Genomic DNA, 12,093 nt, shown 5'->3' on the forward strand with positions numbered 1-12,093 from the left:
ACCGGTCTCGCTAAAACGAACCCTTCAAACCGTTTTTGTATACACTCAAACGACTTGGCCATATCGTTTGCGTATACACTCAAACGATATGGTTACGTTGTTTTGGTATACATTTAAACGATATGGCCAAATCGTTTGAGTATACACTAAAACGATATGGACACGTCTTTTTTGTATACACTCAAACGACTTGTCCATATCGTTTAAGGGTCACGTCGTTTGAGTAACACTTAAACGATATGGTTAAGTCGTTTGCGTATACACTCAAACGATATGGCCACGTCGTTTGAGTGTTTGAGTATTACTCAAACGATATGAACTCGTCGTTTTTGTATACACTCAAACTATATAGGCAAGTCGTTTGAGTGTTTCAGTAACACTCAAACAATATGGCCACGTCGTTTGAATATACACTGAAACGATGTGGTCACGTCATTTGAGTATACACTCAAACGACATGGACATATCGTTTGAGAGTACACTCAAACGACATGGACATATCGTTTGAGAGTACACTCAAACGACTTGATCACATCGTTTGTGTGTGCATTTTAGATTTGGCTAATCATTTGGTATCACATGCAAGCGGTATAGCTGGGTAGTTTAGGGCTTCTATGGGGTGATATGGTGAAGTCGTTTGGACATAAACACCAATTACACTTTTCTTATACATAAACACTAACACTTTTCTTATAATACAAATAATTAATCAATCATAAGTGTATAATAATTTATTTAAACAATTATGTGCAAAATTGAATTAGTAATGATCAATTATCAACACATCCCAATTGAATTAGTAATGATCAATTATCAACACATCCCAATTGAATTAGGAAAATTGAAATCCGATTTAAAAAATTGAGTTAGAAACAACACAATTACATGCACTCTGCACTCTTTATCTGTTATGACATAGTATTTATATAACCAAGTTAAAATATGTAATCAAACATGCTAAAATCTAAAATAATAATTTGTTTTATATCTAAACTTGTTATTATTATTATTTTTCAATTGTGAATCATAAACTAGTTTGGGGTTCAGGGTTTAGGGTTTAGAAATTTCGTACCAACATATTTCACTTAATTATTCAAAATAATAATTTTTTTATATCTAAACTTGTTATTTTTTATTTTATTTTTAAAATTGTGAATCATAAACTAGTTTAGAAATTTGGGGTTTGGAGTTTAGGGTTTAGGGTTTACAAATTTCGTACCAACATATTTCACTTAATTATTCAAAATAATAATTTGTTTTATATCTAAACTTATTATTTATTATTTTCTTTTTCAAATTTTGAATCATAAACTAGTTTGGGGGTTTGGGGTTTGGGTTTAGGGTTTAGGGTTCAGGATTTACAAATTTCGTACCGACATAAAAAAAATTTAATTTCAAACATATTTCACTCAATTAGCCAAATCTAAAATAATAATTTGTTTTATATCTAAACTTGTTATTTTCTATTTTTTATTCAATTGTGAATAATAAACTAGTTTGGGGTTTAGGGTTTACAAACATATTTTACTCAATTATTTGAAATATATCAAAATTTCAAATATATATAGAATATTCCTTACTCCTTACATATAATACTCAAGTTTCTCTACATATTAGAATACTCAGGTTTCTCTAAATGGAACATGAAGATGAAGAAGAAACATTTGAGGTAATGTTTGAGGTGCAACAACAAATTAGAGAAGGAGAAAATAGAAGATATATTGAAAATGAAGAAATGGAACAAAATGTTGAAGGTGAATGTGAAGAATTTGAAGATGCGACTAGTCGAGAAAATGAGATGCTGAGAAATCGTCGACGATAAAGTGCAAACCTAAATAATGATGTAACATTTGATTAGAATGAATACAAAACACTTGATTGATTGAATGAATGAATGAATATAAAACACTTGAATGAATGCAAAACCCGAGCCCAAACGACATGTGATAAATGTAAAAATGTTAGTTTACCTACGAAATTAACGATAAAACTCAAAACGTAAGTAAAACTAAAACTATTTTCGTGTATCTAATTTATCAAAGTTTTCTACTCTCAATCAAATTAAGATATAGTGGAGTAAGAAGTTCGTTCAACTCCTAGTTCTTTAGCATGCGATGGTTTCGTGTTAACTAATCAATCATAAGTCTAATGAGAGATTTACGAGGGGAATTCTATACTACGAGGTGAATTCAATTAACAAGTTACGAATAACGAAATGATAGAATGCTAAGGGTTTGAATCTAGATAAAGAATGAAAGGGAATTTAATCCACCTTAACTCGATTTAATCCTACTAACAAAGACTCGTCGTGATCCAAATTGAATGCTTCGCATATCAAAATAGTAATTCTAATTCCTAATTATACATGGCATTTCTACTAATTCATAACTAGCATGTGAGCGATTAAACCCATTCTCATGGTGAATTAATCGTTTCTAGAGTGGAATAACTATCACGACGATTTCAAAGTTTAACAAAGATCAAGCTTCATCAAGGCTTCTTCAACCCTTCTAATGGAGGTTTAGCCTTGATTCATACAACAATTATTTCCCATTGAATTAAAACTAGACATCATATAAAAATTCTATCTTTATGCAATTTGTCTAAACAATAATTAAAATCTTAGGTAATAACTGGGAAATGAATAACAAGTAATAAAGGAATTTAGATCTAAACAATTGTAAATGACAAAATCGAATGAACAAGAATCTACTACTTTATTTATCTAATCGATGAAGAACAATGATTTAAGAGTTTAATCTAAAACAAAAATTGAATTGAAACTAAACTTAATTAAAAACAATTAAAACTAGATCTAGAACTATCTATAGTTTAGGTCTAATTAGCTACCATTAACAAAGAGCTAAGCTTTTATTTTTATATGCTTCAGATCCAAAAATCGTGCATGGGCTTGGAGCCATGTTTTGGGCTGGAAAATCGGGCCCAAAACCCAATTCTTTTAGTCCGAAAAGGGCTCTTCAGCTGGATTTGGCTTCAACAGACTTTTCGCCCACTTCTGCTCCTCTGATTGGGTCAAGACTTGGACCATTAGAAAGCTCTTCCGAGCCGGTCTTTTTGACATAATGTATACCCAATTCCGAGGTCTGAGTCCAAAGATACGGCCTTCGGAAGTTCTGCTAACTTTGTGTACTGTTTCTGCCCGCGTTGACTTTGACTTCCTAGCTTTTACCGGGCTTTAGAAAGGCTTTGTCTCCTTGAATCTTGGCCTTTATCACAGAACTTCTTAGCAACCAATCCTTGCTCCTTTATCTCGCCAAAGTAGCACATTTCTTCACATAATTGACTTTACTGCCTGAAATACATAAAAAACACGTAATCAATGTTAACTCTTATTTATTACTCACATAATTAGTCTAAAAGTATGATTATTAAAGGGTTAAAACTACAGTTTTTGGCTCTTATCAAACCACCCCCAAACAGCATTTTTCTTGTCTTCAAGCAAATATGAGAAATTAGAATAAGTGACCAAAAATATAGTTCTAACTAATCTCGTTTCGCTGAGTGCGATTACATTGACCATATGCAACAATGCCTTAAACCACTAGGAATTCCTTAGTGGACGAGTTATAGCGTTGTGAGAGTTTTCCAGTGAAGGTACTCACAAACTTCATCTATACTACAACGACTAAGAAATAAAACTATTGTTTCCTTATTCATGCTCTAAATTAACTATACATTTCACTAGCAATGAATATAGAATAATCAAGTCGAAACCTAAGCTAATATATGCATAATAATCAATCATCTACAATAAACATATATACAATGAGTAATACTATGAAATGCAATAGCATCTCCGTTTATAAAAACTCGGAATAGCGTCCTTAAGTAGGTCCTCACATAAATGTCAAGACAAAAACCACTCTGATTTTTCCCCTCAAGTTTCGCTACTCCAGTGTGCAGTGGGCACACTTTACCTTACCATCTCAATGACAAACAAGGAAATCGGAGTCGATCAAACACATCTGCCACTTACTATCACACTAACCTATTCCCAATTGAGCTAGAGGTTTTTATTAGGTGTTGCGGGGATTAGGAGATGGTTTAAGAAGGAAGGAAATGGATATTCAAAAAGGACAAGTCTGAGATAATAGAGTCTTCATATTATGTAACTAGAGAAAACCTTGTTATTTACTTTTGCTTCTGCACTTTGTTTCCATCCTTAGCCATATTTTTATTTTTCTTTTATTTGGTTTTTGACTCCCTTTTATTCTATTTTTGGAGTTTTTATTTATTTCTATTTTTCTTTTTCTTTTCCTTAGATGGAAACTTCTTTTCTTTTCCTAAAGCAACTAACTAATTTTTTATTACACAAGTTTTTCTCTTATTCTTTCTTCACTCATTCTATTCTCAGACTTATTCTAGATTGGGTAAGTTAAATTTTTTATTTTGTTTTGTTTTTATAACAGGGTAAAGGATTTGCGGTTATGGAAGGTTAAGGAAAGGCTCAGAGGGGCGACTAGCGGAAAATAATTTCATAAGGGTTGAATTTCTGGCTATATCGATCCAAAGAGGGCCTAAATTCTCGCTTAGGATATGGTATAGTGATCAAGCAAGTGGACGTGTGATTTCTCTATCCGGATTTTACTTCTCCCTTGTGTCATTTCTCAAATGTTTCACTCATATAAGGCTTTAGGCTATATTCTCACAGGATTTGTAGAATAAGTACTCTAACCTATATTTCAAAAATTTACTGCTAACAATCATAGATACTCATGTAATATATTTATAGATAGATGCAAAGATTATTACATACATATTAACCTAAGTTTCTAAAAATTATTCTAATGCAAAAGCTACGTGAGACTTCTAGATTATTAAGAGCATAGAAAGAAAAAACAATACCAATATTCCTAAGTGTATAGCATAAACTTATTTATTTATATTTTGAATTTTTAAAATTTTAACTAGAAACAAGTGCATATTATACATATCTATATCCTAACAAATGCCTTAATTACACGTGTTTCTATGCCCCCCCCCCCCCAAACAAAAAAACATGTTTTGTCCTCAAAGTATTTTAAATAACGAGGGTAGGAAAATACCATGGAAACGCGTGAAATTCTAGAACATCTGCAAAACAAGGGTAGAACATACTAATATAGAAAGGAAAACTGACGCAACTCTATAAGAGTTCCACCCGTTATGGGGTTAATAGAATTAAATTGCTTGGGACATAAGCAGACAATAACAAAACTAAAAACTTACCTTATCTCCGCTTTAAGCATCCTCCTCCTCATCAAAGAGATGAGGTTCCTTCGCGATCCCGCCAGCCATTATAACTTGCCAAGCTTGCCGCCATTTATCATCTACTAATGCTAACATGTTAAGTGTTATTATATCGATGGGATGTAAGCGACTAAATGAGGCTGCACACCGCCATCCCGGCCAAGTCATAATTTGAATAAGCGAACCACCCAATTGGTGGGTCTCATGACTTCAACTATTTTCCAATCTATGAATTGGGCAATGAGAATACTGTGTAAACAACTACGATGATGATGCGGCTTACCAAAATAGGCATAAGAAGATACTTACGCCTCATGTTTTGGGCTCTCTTAAGACTAGCGACTAAAACTTCGGGGAATGTCATATCGGCGACGTCCCTCGCCTAAAAGCGAGGAAAATGTCACCAGCCAGAAGATCGTTTGCGAAGTGAACCGCCATTCCCCAAAATATTCATCGGGATGAATAACATGGTGGTGCCTACGTTTAGGGACCAGGCTACCAAGCGGCAATGCTATATAAGCCCTGGTCTATTACTCGAAATACCCCTCCCCCATAATACTCATGGAAATATGTATAATCATAAAGGTATGCATTATCGGTCATATATCCCCATGTGTGAACAGGATCAGGTATTGGTAATCCTGAAACTAAAGCTACCACATATTTATTGAATTCTAGTGTCGTGTCATCAACTACGACAGAGAATTCTTGTTCTCCATCCTGATTACAATATAAACTAACGTGGTCGTAGAAATAAGTAGTAAGCTGTGCTGAATAAGAATCGTCATCACTTACCAGTAGATGGCGCCATCCTAACTGTAGGATCCTGTTTCGGAACCAATGTCCATAGGTCTTGGTTCCTAACACGTCTTTGAAAGACTGTTCAGGTATGACTATAGGAGATGTCATCTCAACTACTCTTTGGAACAGCTCCAAAAATCCTGGAACAACCCTCAGAAAATTGGAAATTTTTGTGTTTACGAGGTCGTCGGAACGCAGTGCGCGCCCACTTGGGCGCGAGTGGGCTAGAGTGTTTTGGTTTTACAGTGTTTTGAAGCGAAGTCGCTGGCCAACTTGGGCGCAGCGCTCTGAGTAAAATTCTCGATTAATGTCTAGGAAGCTGTGCGCTTCGTAAATCTTTGAAACAGAAGTTTACAAGGAAAAAGAAGGAAAAGCTTGGAGTGAAAGGTGAGAGATGATGGTGGGGTGTAGTGTGGGTTGTGAGTGTAGAATGAAGGAAGTTTAAATAGGTTATGAGCTTCCAAAACGAATCGGCAAGTTGCCAAATTGTTTAAGGCAATTTCCGGAAATAGAAAATTTCCAAACCCGAAAACGGAAACAAACCATATTCTTGATTTTATAACAACCCTGATATCTTTTATACTAGATTTAGAATAGTAACTTCTAAACTCTCATAGATTTCATGCTACCACCACACATAATCATAGATATGCCGATATCGGCCAAATTCTCAACCTTTACTCCAAGACAACTTTACAGAAGATGATCTTATAACGAATTATGCTCGGTATAAATATTACCACCCCCAAACAATTCGGAAATGTGAGATTAATGATAAAAACACGCACAATTCGAAAATAACCAATTATATTAAAAAAATTTAAATCCAAACAACATAAAACAAACAAATTAATATTTAAATTTACCTACTGAATTAAAATCCAACTAATAAAACAATAAAAACAATGAAATAACAGTGAACACAAACTGATGGTGAACACCTAGCCATGTGATGAAGATGGACCCTGAGATGGAGATTGGTCCTGGGATGAATTACTGCAAGGCCATTCTTCGGCGGCGACGACGCTCATGCCTCTCGGACTCATCCGAAAGAACCCTCCAAGGGTGGCATGCGTCGTAGCATTTCTATCGGAACAAGCAACCGTGCTTCCATCTCGATCCGAAAGTCGCATATTGGGTTTGGTGACGCTGGTGGATAGTCTCCATGTTAGACAAGATATCTTCCTGACCCCTTTCGAGCATTTCAACTCTCGTCTGAAGGTTCGTTTGTTTATTTCGAACTACAATCTGTCTATCTCGGATATCTTCACAAATACCATAAACGTAACGTAAGCCAGTTTGCAACACTTGCATGCGTTCTAAATTAGAACTACAACTATCTAATGCATCTTCATCCAGACATGTCATATCTTCCATTTCATCCTCCAACTCGACTACATTTCCTTCAAACAACGGCCAAGTCTCTTGGATGAAATCCGTATAAATACTTGTATTCGAATGCAATTTGATCTTAATAGGAGCAGATTTTGTGACAGCTCTAAAAGACAGCATGATCTTAGTGATCAATACTGGAAGGGGTGCAGTGCTCTGTCCCACTCCTCTAATCACATTTAAAATTAACTCGAGGATGCAGAAATTATACTTATTCGTTTGCAAAATCCAGAGAACATGCAGACATTGTAGACCGATGTCGCTGACTTTTTCTTTCCCGAGAACGTTCCTACCAATCCACTGAGCTACAATCAGTTGGTTGGTTCTCAGACTTGACTGGTGGACGCAATGAGAACTCGGATTGTATTCACCTTCCACGACAGTATCTTTCATCAAAGCAGGAACTCCAGTATACTGGGATTCCTGAATGGTAGTTTCTAGGTTGCTTTCAGGTGTAACGCCTAAAAGCTCAACCAACAACTGTCTCGTTACTTCCCTCCTCGTTCCTGCTACCTTAATGAAAATCCTATCCCCCTCCAATTCTCGCTTCTTATAAAATTGTTCTACTAAATCATAGTGGTAAAAATCCTCTGTTGAGTACCACGGTCTATTCCAAGTTCTCCTAATCATCTCCGCGTCGTAAAATGGCGCGAAGCGGTCGGCAGCAAATGCGGGCTCCGGCAAAATTCTTCGTCGTAGCGCCATTGAAAATTTTCAAACAAACAATGGTTTTGTAGACGGTGGAGGAGGCGAGTTTGATGAAAAACAACTAAAAACAATGGTGGTGGCGATGGTGGGTACGGTGGCAGGTTGGAAGCTTGAATTGGCGGCTATTTTCGGTGGTTTGGGAATTTTGTTTGAGAGAACTCGGGCTGGTGGTTAACAATGGGCGTGGTGTAAATAGGTGTTTGTTTTTCTTTTTATTTTTTTTTATTTTTGGTTGTTAGGTTTTCCTTTAAACCTTGTTAACCGGCGGGATGGAAATGGAAACCGACTGTTTACATTTTGGGAAGGAAGGAGACACATGTGTGCCCGCGACGCGCGCGCGGTTTGGGTCCAAGCCAATTCAATTCGAACTTTTTCGATATTTCGCAATTTCAAATTCAATTTGCCGCCGTTCATCGGGTCCGATTTTGGCGAATGAGTTATGGAAATGATCAGTAGAGAATTTCCAATCCAATGATCCATAAAACACTTAATTCCAACCATGGGTGACGTATAAGAAGGTGGAAAAATGCCTCTAAGTGCGTGTGTGACGTAAGTTATGCGAACGAATGAAATCTAAGTTATAGATAACGTCAACCCGAATGAACTACGACTAATGGGCCTAAGCAACACAAATAGAAAGTTCAAGCAATCCGGATGGAAAGGCCGACTACCCACCCCCAAACAAATTTTTAAACACAAAATTTGTTTTAAACGTGGGTCGTTTAAAGTCAGATTCCCAAGACTTGTTGGATTGCTATTTCTTTGATTTTATAATTTTTATTTTTTATTTTTTTATTAGTTTATTATAAGAAAAACGAAAAACAATAAATACATAATTCACCCCATAGAGGAACATGACTCAAAAATCGAGAAAACATGCAAAAGTGGAAAACGTGAATTATGTGAAACGTGGACTTAGGATCCGGAACTTACAGCCACACACTCCATAGGGATGGCCCGATTACCTGAATGGTGCACTTACCACTATATGGAAGTGAAAGAAAGTACACCAAATGACAAATGTCAGTCCTCATAGACAGGGTCCTGTAAAAGGACTTCCTCTACATCAGGGGACAGAAGTTCGTGAAAATGTTTTAACTGTTGATCATTAACTTGAAAGGTACTGTTGTCCTTGGGATTTACCAAGGTAATTGCCCCGTAAGGGGTGACTTCAGTAACCAGAAAAGGACCAGACCAACGAGTTTTTAGTTTCCCTATGAAAATATGTAGACGGGAGTTGTAAAGCAAGACCTTTTGACCGACCACAAACTCTTTGCACAAGATTTGCTTATCATGAACATGTTTCATGTTAGCTTTATAATCCTTCGCGAGATAGTAAGAATCGCTACGGATTTCCTCAAGCTCATTCAATTGCAACTTGCGTTTGACACCCCCCTCATCAATATTGAAGTTAAGGCTTTTTATAGCCCACAAAGCACGGTGCTCTAATTCAACGGGCAAATGACAAGGTTTCTCAAATACAAGTCTAAAGTGAGACATACCTATAGGAGTTTTGAAAGCCGTCCTATATGCCCATAAGGCATTCGATAGACGCTTCGACCAGTCTTTCCTATCAGGATTTACAGTTGTTTCTAAAATCTTTTTGATTTCCCTATTAGAAACTTCTACTTGTCTGCTAGTTTGTGGATGATAAGGAGTTGCTACCTTGTGTGTAACTCAATACTTTTTCACTAGAGATGCAACAACTCTGTTGCAAAAATGTGTTCCACCATCACTAATGATGGCTTTAGGAATGCCAAAACGACAGAAAATATACTCCTTAATAAAAAATACCACTATCTTATGGTCATTGCTACGGCAAGCCATGACCTCTATCCATTTAGACACGTAGTCCACGACAACTAGAATATAAATGAAACCATGGGAAACAGGGAAGGGACCCATGAAATCAATCCCCAAAACGTCAAAAATTTCTACTATCATGATTGGGTTTAATGACATCATATTACGCTTCATGATTTGCCCAAGTTGTTGGCAACGAATATACGTCTTGCAATGCACTTGGGCATCCTTAAAAATGGTAGGCCAATAAAATCCACATTGAAGAACTTTAGCAGCTGTTTTCATTCCACTAAAATGGCCACCACACTCTTTGTCATGGCAGAACGATAGAACTTCATTATATTCCCACTGGGGAATACAACGACGAATAATCTGATCCTTACAATACTTAAAAAGGTAGGGCTCATCCCAGTAGTATAACTTAACCCTGGCCAAGAACTTCTTACGTTCATTTCTTGACCAATTATAAGGAATAACATCATCCGCTAAATAATTTACAATGTCAAAGATATCAAGGTCTTTGAAAAAATAGCATCGATGCTCATCGGGGAAAAGAGTCCAGTATGGACTCAGAATCACTATCATCGTCATTTGTAAGTCTAGATAAGTGGTCGGTAACTACGTTTTCGACCCCTCTTTTGTCTTTTATTTCTAATGTGAACTCTTGCAGGAGAAGATTCCATCGGATTAATCTCTGCTTAGCATCCTTCTTTGCAAGAAGGTACCTAAGGGCTGCATGGTCTGTGTAAACTAAAGTTTTAGAACCAACCAAATAAGGACAAAACTTATCTAAAGCATAAATGACAGCTAAGAATTCTTTTTCAGTAGTTGTATAATTCCGTTGAGCATCGTTTAAGGTTTTACTAGCGTAATAAATAACAGTGGACTTATTATCTAGTTTCAGTCCCAAGACAGCACCAATTGCATAATCACTAGCATCACACATAAGTTCGAAAGGTTTAGACCAATCGGGAGGCTGTATAATTGGTGCAGAGGTTAGGGCGGATTTTAAAGTTTCAAAAGCCTGCTTACAGTTAAAATTAAAATCAAAGATGGCATCCTTTAAAAGCAGATTAGTTAAAGGCCTAGCTTTTTTCGAGAAATCTTTAATAAAGCGCCTATAAAAACCTGCATGTCCTAGAAAGGCTCTAATATCACGGACAGTCCGTGGTATAGGTAGAGTCGCGATCTTATCTAGTTTGGCTTTATCTACTTCGATGCCATCACTAGATACAATGTGACCTAATACTATGCCCTTTTTCACCATGAAATGACACTTTTCCCAATTTAAAATGAGGCTCTTTTCTTCACACCGTGTTAAAACCTTAGACAGGTTTGACAAGCAATCTATGAAGGAGTCTCCATAGATAGAAAAATCATCCATGAAAACTTTCATAAAGCGCTCTACCATGTCACTAAATATATATGAAGCATACACCGCTGGAAGGTACCAGGAGCATTACAAAGGCCAAAAGGCATTCGTTTATAGGCATACGTTCCAAAGGGACATGTGAAGGTAGTCTTTTCTTGGTCATCAATATCAATAATAATCTGAAAATAGCCGAGTAGCCATCCAGAAAACAATAAAAAGCATGACCAGCTAGACGTTCGAGCATCTGATCTATAAAAGGTAAGGGAAAGTGATCCTTTCATGTCATAGCATTTAAACGTCTGTAATCAATACAGATTCTCTATTTCATAGGACCTTGTGTGAAAACATAGTCACCCTTAGTGTTACGTACCATGGTAACTCTCGATTTCTTAGGAACTACATGAATGGGACTTACCCATTCGCTATCGGAGATTGGGTATATGATACCCGCATCGAGTAATCGTAAGACTTCTTCCCTAACCACCTCTTTCATGGCAGGGTTCAAGCGACGCTGAGGTTCGCGAGAAGTCTTCGCGTTATCCTCCAAATGGATACGATGAGTGCAAACATTAAGGTAAATTCCCTTAATGTCGGCTAGGGACCAACCAATCGCAGACCGATGTTCCCTAATCACCCTGATTAAACGTGTCTCTTCATCTTTAGATAACAGAGAAGATATAATTACCGGATGACTACCATCCGGATCAAGTTGAATATATTTTAACTCTGGGGGAAGTGTTTTAAGCACCGGGGTGGAAGGAAAGTCA

The sequence above is a fragment of the Coptis chinensis genome, chromosome 7 (assembly GCF_015680905.1).
Source record: "Coptis chinensis isolate HL-2020 chromosome 7, ASM1568090v1, whole genome shotgun sequence".
In the NCBI taxonomy this organism is placed as follows: Eukaryota; Viridiplantae; Streptophyta; class Magnoliopsida; order Ranunculales; family Ranunculaceae; genus Coptis; species Coptis chinensis.